Below are 14,711 nucleotides of genomic sequence, written 5' to 3' on the forward strand. Positions count from 1 at the left end.
CTTAAGATGAGGGTGGCAGTGTGGGCCAGGATTCTCATGATTATGAGGGACAGATTTAGAGCATTTCACACAGATCAGTGACTATGACAAAACCTGCGTCTGTAGTGAATGATGGGGGAGGACTGCTACTGAGAAAGAAAGTGTAAAGAAAGAAAGACAGATCTCTATATATGTTTTAATGTATACAAAGCATGTCTTTGAGCCAAGGCAAAAAAATAGAATTATAGTTTTGTTTGAGTAACAGAAATTCTACAAAAAATTGTTATTCACTGAAAGTGTTAATATCTGCGCTAGCTCATGAGAATAAATAATTTTTTATTAGTGAACAAATCATTCTTTAGAAATGTATCTTTTCTTTTGAATTTTGAATCACTTCACAAAACCAGTCTGAATGATTCCTAAAAGGGTTAGTTCACCCAAAAATGAAAATTCTGTCATTAATTACTCATCCTCATGTCGTTCCACACCCACAAGACTTTCATTCATCTTTGGAACACAAATTAGTATCTTTTTGATGAAATCTGAGAGCTTTCTGTCCCTCCATAGACAGCTACGCAACTACCACTTTGACCCTTCAAAAAGTTCATAAAGAGATCGTAAAACTAATCCATATGAATTGAGTGTTTTAGTCCAAATTTTCTGAATTGTCTCGATCGCTTTATGTGATGAAAAGATTTAATTTAGGCTTTTATTCACACATAAACATTGATCAGCAAACATAAACAAAAGCTCAATCGAACCTGCTTGACGTGTGAGAACAAACCTCTTGCTGAAGCTCAAACATGTTGCGTAACACACGAGAATGAAACTCATTGGTTTTTGCACACGTCAAGCAAACATTTACCACAACTGATGTGTGAGTTGATGAATGTTTATATGTAAATAAAAGCCTAAATTCAATGTGTTCATCATATAAAGCAATCGTCTCTTCAGAAAATTTGGACTAAATCGCTATATTCATTTGGATTAATTTTATGATCTCTTAATGAACTTTTTGAAGTGTCAAAGTGGTAGTCGCGTAGCTGTCTATGGAAGGACAGAAAGCTCTCAGATTTCATCAAAAAGATCTACATTTGTGTTCCAAAGATGCACGAAAGTTTTATGGGTTTAGAACGACATGAGGGTGAGTAATGACAGAATTTTTTTTGGGTGAACTAACCCTTTAATGAAATGTACTGATCTACAGTCGTTATTCACTTCCCCTCTAATGTGCTGTTAACTGCTCCAACCAGATATGGCTCAAGAACCAGATTGAGGAACAGACTCAGTTTGTTCCTCACACAAAGCTATCGTATAGCTTCAGATGTTCATCATCTTTTTTTGAAGCGTGAACCCTTCAGTCTCCATTTATTGAAAATGCATGGAAAAGAGCGACTATAGGTTGGACATTACAATATATTTAAGTTTTAAGAGATTTTAAAGGGACATGCATCACATGACACCTAATGGTCTTAAGGAGAAATATCAAGTGAATTCTCCTGAAATGCATCTTAGAACTGGTTCAGTACTTCACAGACCGTGAGAGCCGAACATGTCTGTGCACGGAGAAGGGCGTGGAGAAATAGATGATGTCCTGTACGGCCTTTCTTTACCAACTAACCTTCCTCTCAGAACAAAGCCGACACACCTTCACTCCTCGGGGTGTTGGTGACATTCACACAACAAACAGGCTCCAAGGAATCACAATGACGTTTGTATCTAGGATTTACGTTCGGTGATGATTTACCCACAAACACAAGTTTTTCCCTACCGTATGATGGCATAGATCTTTATGTGTAGAGTTCTGCTAATCCATTGGCTAAATATCATACACTGCTGACTGGCTGACTGCCACCCTAGAATAATTTGAATAAAGCTGCCATGAACGTGTTTAGACAAGTACGCAGAATAACGAGTCAAGGTGTGAGATGCTCCACCTGTATTCTGTTCTCCAGTGTCTAGCACATTGTCAGTCAGATTCTCAAATAAACATATACGTAATTGTTACCATAACTTCCTGCACAAACAAATCTATTCTTGATCAAGAAACAACATGATATGCTATGCTCAATATAACATACTGAGGTCAGTAAGATTTTGTTTAAAGAAATTAATACTTTTGTTAAAGTCCCACTGTGGTGAAAATCACGTTTTTAATGTTGTTTATATGTCTATGAGATGTTTTTAATATGCTTTAAGACAAACCATGTGCAAATTCATAAGTCAACACCATTGCTGAGTATTTTCTATTTAAAACTGCAGTGATCTAAAGACAGTTTACCTCACAAACTACCTTGTAACCAATCACGTCAACGTGCCGGTGGGCTTTAGCATATTATTAACTGACCGCACAAGGGAGTCTCAAAAGAAGAAAGGTTATCCCGGTATATTTTTCTGTTGATATAAAAAATCGGGTATAGATTTAGCAATATAGCGGGTGTATGATGTATATTACGATGCTATGATGAACTATATGCCTTTCTGCACTGACGTTCTGAGTTGTTCAAAGCGTTTCTAAGGATATTGATTTTTAGAAGGCAGCTGTCTGACTTTAAGATGGTGAATGGGAACATGGTTTATGTAACATTAGCAACACATTATTAGCTGTTTGATAATGTAGTCAAGCAAAAGGCTAATCATATTAATTACCGTTATGTGTCCGACGTTGTAAAAAGTGATACCATTGTGCATCGTTTACCTCAGTAAGTTGACCGAGTGGATCTCTGTGTGAGTGGAGACGGGGCTAATTAGCATATTCATGGGTTTGTGTATAATAAATGAGGCAAGGGTGTAGTTACATTCAAGCTATTTTAAGGGATGAAGAATTTTTTTCACAGGAAAAAACATTTAAAGATGTCATTTTGGTGATCAAAGATGATCAATTATTGATTACAAGGGGACTTTAAGCAATGCATTAAACTAATTTATACTGTTATTTCTATTTCAATTAAATGCTGTTTTTTTATCTTTCTATTCATCAAAAAATTCTGAAAAAATGCATCATGATATTAAAATGATTTCTGAATGATCATGTGACACTGAAGACTGGCATAATGATGCTGATAATTCAGTTTTGCCATCATAGGAATAAATTACATTTTAAAAAACATTTCAGTAGAAACCACTTGTTTTAAATGATACAATATTACTTTTTTTAGCAAATAAATTTAGCCTTGGTGAGCATAAGAGACTTCTTTAAAAAAACTTATTTCTAAAGGTATTCTTATTGTTGTTGCTCTTGTTATTGCTATATTATTATTCTTATTGTTAATAATAGTATTAAATAATTAGCATATCAAAATTAGGCTATTCAATATGTTGTTCACTCAATAAAATCATTACAAAAATTCCTTCCACTAATTTTCAGTGGACAAAAAAACATAGGTTGTGAAAAAATTACCTACAACCTTTACAAGATATACTGTAGTGCAGATACTTCAGACCCCAAAGGCTTGTTTTTGTTCATATCACATTAAATATGGCATGCACTACTAAAGTGTGCTGGATGTGCTCTAAACTTCCAATGCAAGACTTACATCTGATAACAAATCTCTTTTTTTCCACAGACAGGTAGGCTGAGGCTTCCCGTCAGAAGGTTTTAATCAGAATTCACAACCAGAAAGAAAAGAAGCTTCTATAAGAAGAACGTCACATACAATAGAGCAAGTAAGACTGCCATTCTCTGATCTTAACTGACTCAAACTCTGATAAAAGAGACTGAAAAAGGGAGCAGGTGGCTGAGGGGGATAGAGAAACTACATTAAGAATCAGTTTAAGATGACGGGTAGAGATTGAGAGAGTTAAAGAGAAAAATGGTGAAAGGAAAGAGGGAATGAGAAAAGAACATCCCCACTTCTTTGTCCCTTTTTCTCTTTCACTGACTTAACGCTTCTCATTGACATAGATTATTCATTTGGGCTGCAACTCTCTGGTGGTGTACAGTTGTATCACCACCAGCGCAAACACTCTACAGACAGAAAAAAGAAAAATACATATACATCATGATGTTTCTTTTTTTAAGGCATACAATATAAAGATATTTCCATAATTTGACTTTTGGACCCACCATACATATGATCCATGCTGCATTATGTAACACACAGACCTTTATGTAAAAAGGAGATTTGTAGATCCATATCTGGATCTAATTCTATATCTAGTTCCTCATTCACCCATCCCAGGCCTATCTTTCCGGTAAGCCACACACCTGCTGACATTATCAGCTCTCTTATCTCTAACAGATTCCACAGCGTGGAAGTGAGGTCACACTTAAATATGGGACATATATACTTCAGCAAGCACCTTAGCATGGCCCAACTCCTTGATAAACCACACAAAAACACAAATACAAGCCAACAAACTCAATGAACCTGCATACAAAGTCTCTCAATTAAACTGCTCGAGGACACTCCAAACCTGTCAGCGTCTCTCTTTACAATTACACAGGCCGAACACAACGGTAGAGCACGCCGTGGGATAAACTCTGTCTCCTTGCTCTGCCCGCAGCAAGGTTGGCACGGTCAGCCAGTGGCTACAGAGGCCACCTGGATAAACAAATGAATAAATCACCTCAACAACACCTGTGACCGCAGCCACAGAGCAGCTACAGGGAGTCTGAATCACAGCATGAATTCTAAAAACAGAAACAACTTATTAAAAAGAGTTTATCTTTGCAAAGAACATGAAACATGACAGGAACATTTGGCCATTTGGCATTTCCTCCTCTTTGTTTATGGGTATGACACTATTATATTACATAACACAGGCCTGTAAGTATCTTACTTTCCAGTGAAAAAAGGAACTTAACATCAAATTTTGGCATCTGTTAGATAGTAAAGATGAGGAAAATATACAAACGCAAATGGACATTTCTTTCTTTGATAAAAGACAGAGCGTAATGTCCCAGGATGTGACTTATCAACTGATAAAAACGATCTCTGTGTGTGCAAACAAAGTTTAGCAGACGTATGTGTTATGAGGTGCACAGAACATTACGAAAAATAATCTATGATATAAGAACAGAGAGAGAGGAATAATGACTCGTTATCTTACCCGTAAATGTTTTTTGCACAAACAAACCCTCTGTGACATATATACATCTGGAAAAAAACAACAACTCATAATACAAAAAAATACATTTTGGAACTTTTTATGTGGTTCTATGAATGTCAATATTGTGTTGTCACCCTTGGGATGCTTTTTAAACAGTACTTGAAAGAGTTTTCATTTACTATCAGTCCAAAATAATATACATTATCATTAAAAAGTTTGGGGTAAGATTTTTTAATGTTTCTGAAAGAAGTATATTATGTTCACCAAGGTGGCATTTATTTTATTAAAAAATACAGTAAACCAGTAATACTGTGAAATATTATTACAATTTAAAACAACAACTGTTTTTTAAAATTATTTTATTTGAATGTATTTTAAATTGTTATTTATTGGCAAAGCTGAATTTTCAGCATCATCACTCCAGTCTTCAGTGTCACATCATCTTTTAGAAATCATTCTAATATGCTGATTTGGTGCTTAAGAAACATTTATTAATATTATAAATGCTGATACAGTTTTGTGGAAACAGTTATCTTTTTTTTCTGACTTAAAAAAAAAATAGAATGTTCAATGTTCATTTTTACTGTCACTTTTGATTTATTTCATCCTTGCTGAATAAAATAATTAATTTAAAGCTGCAGTCTGTAACTTTTTTGGTTAAAAATAATCCAAAATCAATTTTTGAGCAAGTACATAACCAGCCAGTGTTCAAAAGTATTTCCTCACCTTAGCCCGATTCACAACGGTAAGCTTGTAATAATGTTTTCTAATTCGAGTGGTACAGATAGGTTTATGCGGGAAATTAGAGCATGCCGCCGTTCATCTTTGCGTCATTACGTCACGTCTGTTTACTTAAAGAAGGAGTCTCAACTAGGCTATATGGCATGTGAGGCGGATCATTTATAGCCTTTTCTCACAGCAGCTGGAATAATTAAACATTTTGATGGCAGATTGTATGGTATGACAACTGGACAATTAGAGATTAGGCTGTACAGAAATAACTTTATATACGGTGCACTTTCAGATTTAAAACTTTGCAGGATGTTTTCATTCACTTAGAGCTATGTTACACACTACATGAAAGGAAATTTTCAAAAATCCATAATAACTCTAATACACACTAAATACACGTAGTAACGCAATGCTGATGTTAACATTAACAATTTGAGAACAAAGTATAACAATAACAATTTGCACGGTTTTCTCAGTTGGTCAGAACAAAAGTGGCAGATTTGTTACTTGTTCAGATGACATTTTCCGGGGAAAATTCTTATTTTGTCATACTTCCAAGACTAAAATCTGTGATTCCGAAGTACCAGTACAGTATCCACCAGTGCAGTGCCTGACAGCCACACATAATCCTCAAAGCATTAGATTAATCAGCGCTGAGGAGCCATGCCAATGCACAATCCACGTAAAGATGATAATTCCGCAAATAACTGCAATTGCAGGTTTCGAACAGAGATGGCGACAAAGAGGCAAAACTTACAGACTGCAGCTTTAAGCATAATCCTTTCAATCAAAACTTTTTTTGATCATGAACAGCAGTGTGAAAATTCAGGGTTAATTCTGTTGAAATCTGACAACAGCAAAGCAAGATGGAAACTATGCCAAGAGAGACAAATATTACAGTAATAATATTTCATATAATCGTATCTTCAAACTACACATTTCTAATATGATTGTGTTGAGGTGTTGTAGTGAAGATGCAAGAATAATATTCATAAACAAACTGTACATTCCCTCATTTTACTGCATATTAGATGCAGCTTTATACACAGAGTGGTTCCTCATGAATTACACAAACCCCAGTTAAGCTCAGTAAAGCTGATGGGCATCTTCTAACCAGACGAGCTAATGCAAGAACACTGCTACATTATTACATTTGACAGTAAGCTGAAAATGTGGGCCAAGTCTATTGAGGGCAGGAAACCACTGGTTTCATGGTTCTTCCTTCTCTGGGAGATGTATTATGAATGGGATGAGTATGACAATGAACAAAGGGATGGATGGAATGTGTGTTTAGATGTGGAAGACGAAAAACAGAAAGACTGTGGAGGATGAAAAATGAAGTTCAGGGAGAGAAGAGACAGTGAGGTGGATAATGGAGTAGAAGGGCAGGGAGGGCTGGCAGAGAGAAAGAGAGAAAAAAGGCAGAGAGAGGTGCGGAGGTGACCCGGGCCACACTCATTAGGCTGGATGCCCAGACGGAGTGTCCAAGTGCTGAGATTCCCTCCAATTTACATCAAAGCCCCTGGGACACAAGACCAGGCTCCAAATCGAGTCAAACGTTCAAGCGATGCAGAAAAAGAGAGGTCTGGCCAACTGGGGTTGAGAAGAAATTAATTCTGAGAACACACACGCCAAGATGGGCTTGTGGGACTTGACCAAACAACATCATGGAGCAATTTATGTTCTAAAATTGAAATATGCAAATCTAATAAAAATGAATATGAGGGAAAGGAACAGGGCCGGGTCGACTTTGATTGAGGTCTTCAATGTGACGTCTGTTAATCTGAGGGAAATGTTGTGTATACGCTCACTGTCTGCTTCATGTAGGAGTCTTGTATTTTGCATACTGACAGCTTACTGGATGATGGATGGATTATGGAATTTTATATGCAATATCCTGTAATACGAGGGTTCTTTACACTAAGAAAAAAATCTGTAGAAGAATGGATAATGTCCTGGCAGAAAATTAGCAGTACTTTTCCGTTACATTTACGGACATTTCCTTCAACCCTAAAACACAACACAATGCAACGTGCAATTTAAAATACAGGTATAACACCTGTGAGAAACCAATACGAAAAAATTCTCTTGTATTAACAGTACATTGGGTGTAGTTTTATGGACTTTTTTATGGAGTGTAGGAATAGTACATGTTCACTACTTCATGTCTTATGATCCTGATGTGATGTGATTCATTAGTTACACACAAAGGTTGTTTGTCAACATTGTGGGATGTAAATACATGACTGTACACATGGAAATGCACAAAGGAAGACTGCGGTGTTCATTAGAATGATTTTAGTGCCTAAGGCAAGATGCAAGCTCAACTTAATATAGAATAACATATACACTACTGTTCAAAGGTCTGGGGTCATCCTGTATTTTGTTTTGATTGTTTGATGCATTAAATTGATCAAAAGTGACAAATTTATTCATGTTACAAACGATTTCAAATTTACAATAAATGCTGTTCTCTTGAACTTTCTATTCATCAAAGAATCCTGAAAAAAATGTATTACTGTTTCCTCAAAAAAATAAAGCAGCACAACTGTTTTTGACATCGATAATAAGAAATGTTTCTTGAGCCCCAAATTATCATATTAGAATGATTTATGAATGATCATGTGATACTGAAGACAGAGTAATGATGCTGAAAATTCAGCTTTGCATCACAGGAATAAATGACTTTTTTTTAACATGTATTTTTGATCAAATAAATTTAGTGTTGGTGAGCATAAGAGACTTTTTAACAGTAATGTATCAGATCAAAATCTGACCAACCTGTGAATAAAGCTAATCTGAATGAATACGTAAATCAATGTATGAATATGTAAATTCAGTCTGTTTCATTAAAGGGTTAGTTCACCTAAAAATGAAAATTCTGTCATTAATTACTCACCCTCATGTCGTTCCACATCTGTAAGACCTTTGTTCATCTTCGGAACACAGATTAAGATATTTTTGATGAAGTCTGAGAGGTTTCTGTCTCTCCATAGAGATCCAACGCAACTACCGCTCCAAGGTCCAGAAAGGTAGGAAAAAGACATCATAAAAGAACTCCATGTGACTCCAGAGGCTTAAACTCAATGTTATGAAGCAACATGAGTACTTTGTTTGTGGAAAAAAAAAAAAAAAAAACAGAATTTACCACTTTATTTTTTAAAATAATATTATCCAAAGCGTGTTTACGCAACAATGCCAGCTCTCACGTGAACACAAAACGCATGCGTTTTGATGCTCTTCTGAACACTCGCGCATGTGCGTTGAGTTGAAGAGTCATGACTGAAGAAGGTAGAAAAAGTTGTGGTTTAATAATAATCAGTAAATCTAGAGCTGCTGGGGTTATGATATGGGCAGTGTATCACAATGACAAATGTTTAGCTGTCTAAATGAAAACTTCAAGCCTGTCCCAAACCATAACACTGAACTTTTAATGTTTTAAGAAGTGAATAAAGACATTTCAGGCCATCTTGAATATGTATCATCTTTTTCTCTTTTTTTTTTTTAAGATTTCGCCAACTTCTGTGGATAATGAATATTTTAATTATAGCAAGTAGTTCCTAAACTTACAGAATACACTTTTAAACTCACAACCCCTATCCATACAGATCCTTTTGTATGTTTTCCTTTTGCAGATTCATCCGATTTCTCTTTGAAATCAGCCTGATGGTATTCAAACAGAGGACTTGTAACTTAAGTAGAATCTATCTGAGAGTCTAGCCAAGATTGTACATTTATCCAAGCATCTTTCTCATCATCTTTCATCATTGTTACTGGAACAATAGCTCTGCTCTAGTTTCAACACAAAACACAAATACAAGTGCTCAGAGATATAGAGCATGCAAATCAAAAGTAATGCAGCAGCGCTGGAGCATCCGCCCCTGGCATCTCTCTCACTTCCCTTTTCTCTACTGCCCTCACTCACTTTCTCTCTTTCATTCCATAATGTGAATCTCTTATTTCCAGGTCAGGCAGAAAGGCTGTGATCTGTCTCTAATTCCTTTCTTATAGTTCTGCTTGTCTCGTTAACTGGATGAAATGTGTGTGAAATTCTCACTCAGGCACATATTTAAATTATGAATGCCTTTTAAATGAAATTCAAAAATGAAATGCGGAAGCAAAAAGGATGTAATTTGAATTTAAGGAAGCAGAATTAAAATGCGGAATTTTTGAGGTATGAATTACATCATAATAATCAAAGTTTAAATGTCATCTATACATATATTCTGAATTGTACACTTTTACACAAGAACATACATTCTCATTACTGTATGTGAAAGCTGTAAATTGAGTTTTGAACATAATAATAAACACAGATAAACACTCTCACAGGCACCCAAACCCACATAATACAGGGCAGCTGAAATCCCTTCAAAACTTCTTAGTGTTGAAGAGATGCTTAACCGTCATTTTGATGAGGATAGCAGAAAAGGGGCATAAGTAGGGAGAGATGGAGAGAAACGGGGGGGATTAAAACATCAGAAGGTAAAAATTCCTCTCAGACTGATGTCCTGTCCCAAAGGAAAGAAAAAAAAAAAGAATAATCCTTCCCTTAAATGGACAGCCTGCAGTTTTACCACCCACAGAGTTCTCCAGTACCACACACACACACACACACACACACACACAAACAGTAGCTGAGTAAGCAAATGTATACACCCTTACCAGCTTGTTTGTCCTAAAGATGTACCTAGAGGTGCTGATCTAGGCCCAGCCTTCAATAAATAAAGCCAGATTGACAGTTTTTGATAGACTAACCACAGCATTATTCTGAGACCTGAATTTACCAACACTTATGTTTAATTTTATATCATGACGGGAACTTTCCTTTGATGTCTATTGTTTTTTTGTTTAATTTTATATATTGTATTTTAAATGTTTTATCTTATTTTATAAATGATTTATTTTATATTTTATTTTATGTTTATATATATATATATATATATATATTTTTTTTTTTTATCAGCATCGGGCTGTCGGTGAGAGAGAGAACTCTGGCTGTTCAGCTTAGCAAACGATTATATATATATATATATATATATATATATATATTATTCTGAGATCTACTATTTTATTTTATTTTATTTTTTTATTTTTTTGGGTTCAGGTAAATGACCCAGGCCAGACTCAACTGTCATCTATGCCTTAGCTCTGATGATTTCAGGTTTTACTATCCTTTTGGGGACATTTGTTCTCTACAAAGATAGCAAAACCTGACCCCCACACACAGAGAGCTATAAAAGAAGTAATTCCCATTCTCAAACAGAAGACATGGCTGAAAGGTCAGCTGAGGACACTTAAGAGACTTGAATAGCTTCAAATAAATGGTTAGTGATACAGTTGGCACAAATTCTGAGAAATAACCTCTGCCCCTAGAGATCTGACCTGAGGAGAATAAAATCGGTCAGATGACACATCTCATACACAGAATCCACAGACAGACAGTCTGCAAGGGCAAATGAGGACAAAAACAAAAAAGAAAGTCTACCAGCGATATTATGCAGTTAAACAGAGCTGCATCTGCATGCTTCATTAGGATGCTGAGAGTTATCAGAGATGCAGACATCCACACACACACGGCTTTGTCCAATCACCCCTGCACTCTCAAAAATCCCACCCACTCTCCCGTTTGCCTCCAGGTGTTCATTTCTTTCTCAGTACGCCCCCCATTCCAATTAATGACTCTAATTGCATCCTTTGTCTAATGAGCTCAGAGAAAGGGAGAGGGCTGTTTTTACCAGCTCTGAAATAACCTTAACCAAAAAGCAGAGGTCAGGAATGAAAACTGCCTCTGGTATCCAACATGACGTTTCACAACACCAACCTGATCATAAAAAAACATGCAACCCTAAAGGCCGGGACACACCAATGTCGGCCCGTTTTTGAGCATCGTTCGGTTTCGTTTTTTCAGTGTGTTCCGCACCGTTGGCTCTAGTCGGACGCCGTTGGGGTTTCTGGGCCGATTCAGCATGCTGAATCAGCATCGGGCCGTCGGTGAGAGAGAGAACTCTGGCTGTTCAGCTTAGCAAATGAGTCAGTGCACGAGAATAAGAGCAAAAGTGATGAAAGCAAGCAAAGAAGTCAAGATTGCACAGACTGAAGGCTGTTATAATTTTTATGTCATCTTACCTGAGCATTCCACTGCGCGAATATTTTCATAATAACATGATCCAAATGAAATGAAGAAAGTGATCAGCATGACTGATATTCAAAATGGTAAGCAAGCACTGCTTTGTTTACAGTTTGTATATCTGCTGTCCTTTTTTGGTTTCCCTTTTTGAATGACAAAAATAGACTATTGATACATGCTGAAGTAGACAGATATTTAATTACACGCAGGCGCAGAACGCGTGTGCTAGTAGTTGACAGTTGCCTCTTTTGTTTGTTCAAGCGCGAGCTTTTTGGCCGAAACGCAGCCGACGATAGCCGACAACACAGTCGGTGCTAGTTCATTGACGTCGGCTTGGTGTGTCCTGGGCTTAAAGCAACTGCACTAGTCAGTGATTGCTTACATGGTTTAAATGATAATGCCACAGAAAACATTTCACTCAGGTTATCGAGAACATTCCCACGTCATAAAGTCAAAAGACAAAAATTAAGCCTACTTTTAGTCTCTATTTTCCTGTTAAGATTTGTTTTTGTGACATTATTTAAAAGACAGTTAAGCACATTGTCATTGTAATGCCAATATATATATACAACGAATTCTGGAAAAATTGGGACGTTTTTTAAATTTGAATAAAATGAAAACTAAAAGACTTTCAAATCACATAAGCCAATGTTTTATTCACAATAGAACATAGATAACATAACAAATGTTTAAACAGAGGCTCTCCAATCTGTGAAAGAGTGCGTAAAAAGATTGTGGAATACTTTAAAAACAATGTTCCTCAACGTCAAATTGCAAAGGCTTTGCAAATCTCATCTACAGTGCATAACATCATCAAAAGATTCAGAGAAACTATGCGTAAAGGACAAGGCCGAAGAACTTTATTGGATGCCCGTGGTCTTCGGGCCCTCAGACGACACTGCATCACTCATCGGTATGATTGTGTCAATGACATTACTAAATGGGCCCAGGAATACTTCCAGAAAACGGAAAAGTATTCTATGGTCAGACGAGTCCAAATTTGACATTCTTGTTGGAAATCACGGACGCCGTTTCCTCCAGGCTAAAGAAGAGGGAGACCTTCCAGCGTGTTATCAGCGTTCAGTTCAAAAGCCAGCATCTCTGATGGCATGGGGGTGCATAAGTGCATACGGTATGGGCAGCTTGCATGTTTTGGAAGGCACTATGAATGCTGAAAGGTATATAAAGGTTTTAGAGCAACATTAAATGAAAAATACGTCAACCACGAACTCTTCAGCAGCCGGAAACCTATATCAGGCAAGAATGGCACCTAATTCCGACACAAAAACTCCAGAAACCCATAACCTCAATGCCCAGACGTCTTCGCACTGTTTTGAAAAGAAGAGGAGATGCTACACCATGGTAAACTTGCCCCCGTCCCAGCTATTTTGAGACCTGTTTAAACATTTTCTCAGTGTAACATTTGTTATGTTATCTATGTTCTACTGTGAATAAAATATTGGCTCATGTGATTTGAAAGCCTTTTACTTTTCATTTTATTCAAATTTATATATATTTGATTCATATTTAATTTATTTTTTCAGTATTAATTAAATTTTGTTATTTATTTTAATGCCTGAGATTACATTTTATATCTACAATATAAACCAAGTTTGCACATTAACGCAGTAGCAAAACAAAACACGTACCACGTTACAGCCTTCTGCAAAGGATATCACATCTCAATTCAAAATGTAAAATGAATTAGACCAAATAAATAATTTTTCCTATATCTATGTCCACTTTCACTGATGTTGTTTAAAAGTGCATACTAAACAAATAATAAAAAAGGAAGAAAGAGCTCAACTCACCTCAACACATTTCCAGGTATAAACATGTTTCTTTCCTCCTCAGTCTGATCCCTGTGCAGCCACACCTGTAACGGTCATTTGCATGTGCGTTAGCCTTTGAATTAGACATTTAAATAACTGCTATTTAAAGCAGCTAATCCTCAAACCCCACAAGATACTAATAAAGTAAATGTGAAAGTGACTTGTGAAGTAACGCCGAGGCCAAGTACATTCTGAGCTTGTTATTATCTTGAGTAATAACTCAGAGTGGCCTTTTAATTCCACTTCCTGTTTACACTATGGTGGGAATGTCTCACAAAGTCTAAGTCTTTTGGATTGCACTCATCTGGCATATGGAATTGTGGCTGCGGTTTACGACTGAGCAGGTTGGACTGTGTTTTCCTTATCAGAGAGGGAAAAATGAGCTGATTATATTAATTTTGAAGTAGTAATTTAGTCTGATTCTCAGTTCCCCACTGTTGTTTGAGACCCTGGAGGGGTCTAGCCCTGCATTGATTGACTTGGCTATTGTATTGATTGATTGATTGGCTAAGGTCAGTTTACACCAGCGATCAGTTTCTGGCTGCATATTTGTCCCATGACTACAGGATCAAAGGTCAAGCTTTGTAGTTTATGCTGTGAGAAGTGGCCAAGACTTCGATAAGATAACAAGTTAACTACAAATAAGCATATTCTTTTGATGGTGTGGCAAGTTTAACATACTAAAGTTTTGTTTTCAGAAAAGTAGTTGAATGCTATAAAAACTGACAAACATTATTATGGATGCATTGCACATTTGTATAATTTACTATATTTTATAAATTGAATTGAAATTATATATATTTTTTATATAGTTTATTTTATTACATTTGCCTGCCTTTTATTAGGGAACTATATATACAAACATATACATACAAACATACAAACAAACATCGTTGATCATCTCTTAACAAGGCCATGTATTATGGTTTGGGTAGATTAGATGGTAAGCAAACAATCAGTTCTTGTAATTAATGTGCTGGATGCAG

At 36.3% G+C, this 14,711-nt stretch overlaps 1 protein-coding gene across 1 annotated transcript in view; it reads right to left on the bottom strand.

Moving 5' to 3' along the window:
- tiam1a (TIAM Rac1 associated GEF 1a) overlaps positions 1-13,832 on the bottom strand; it is a 68,328-nt gene extending 54,496 nt beyond the window's left edge. The window contains exon 1 of the mRNA XM_051910907.1: positions 13,705-13,832. The gene's annotated coding sequence lies outside the window, so the exon portion shown is untranslated. The remainder of the gene's footprint in view (positions 1-13,704) is intronic.
- Between the last annotated feature and the right edge of the window lie 879 nt (positions 13,833-14,711).

The sequence above is a fragment of the Ctenopharyngodon idella genome, chromosome 10 (assembly GCF_019924925.1).
Source record: "Ctenopharyngodon idella isolate HZGC_01 chromosome 10, HZGC01, whole genome shotgun sequence".
Classification (NCBI taxonomy): Eukaryota; Metazoa; Chordata; class Actinopteri; order Cypriniformes; family Xenocyprididae; genus Ctenopharyngodon; species Ctenopharyngodon idella.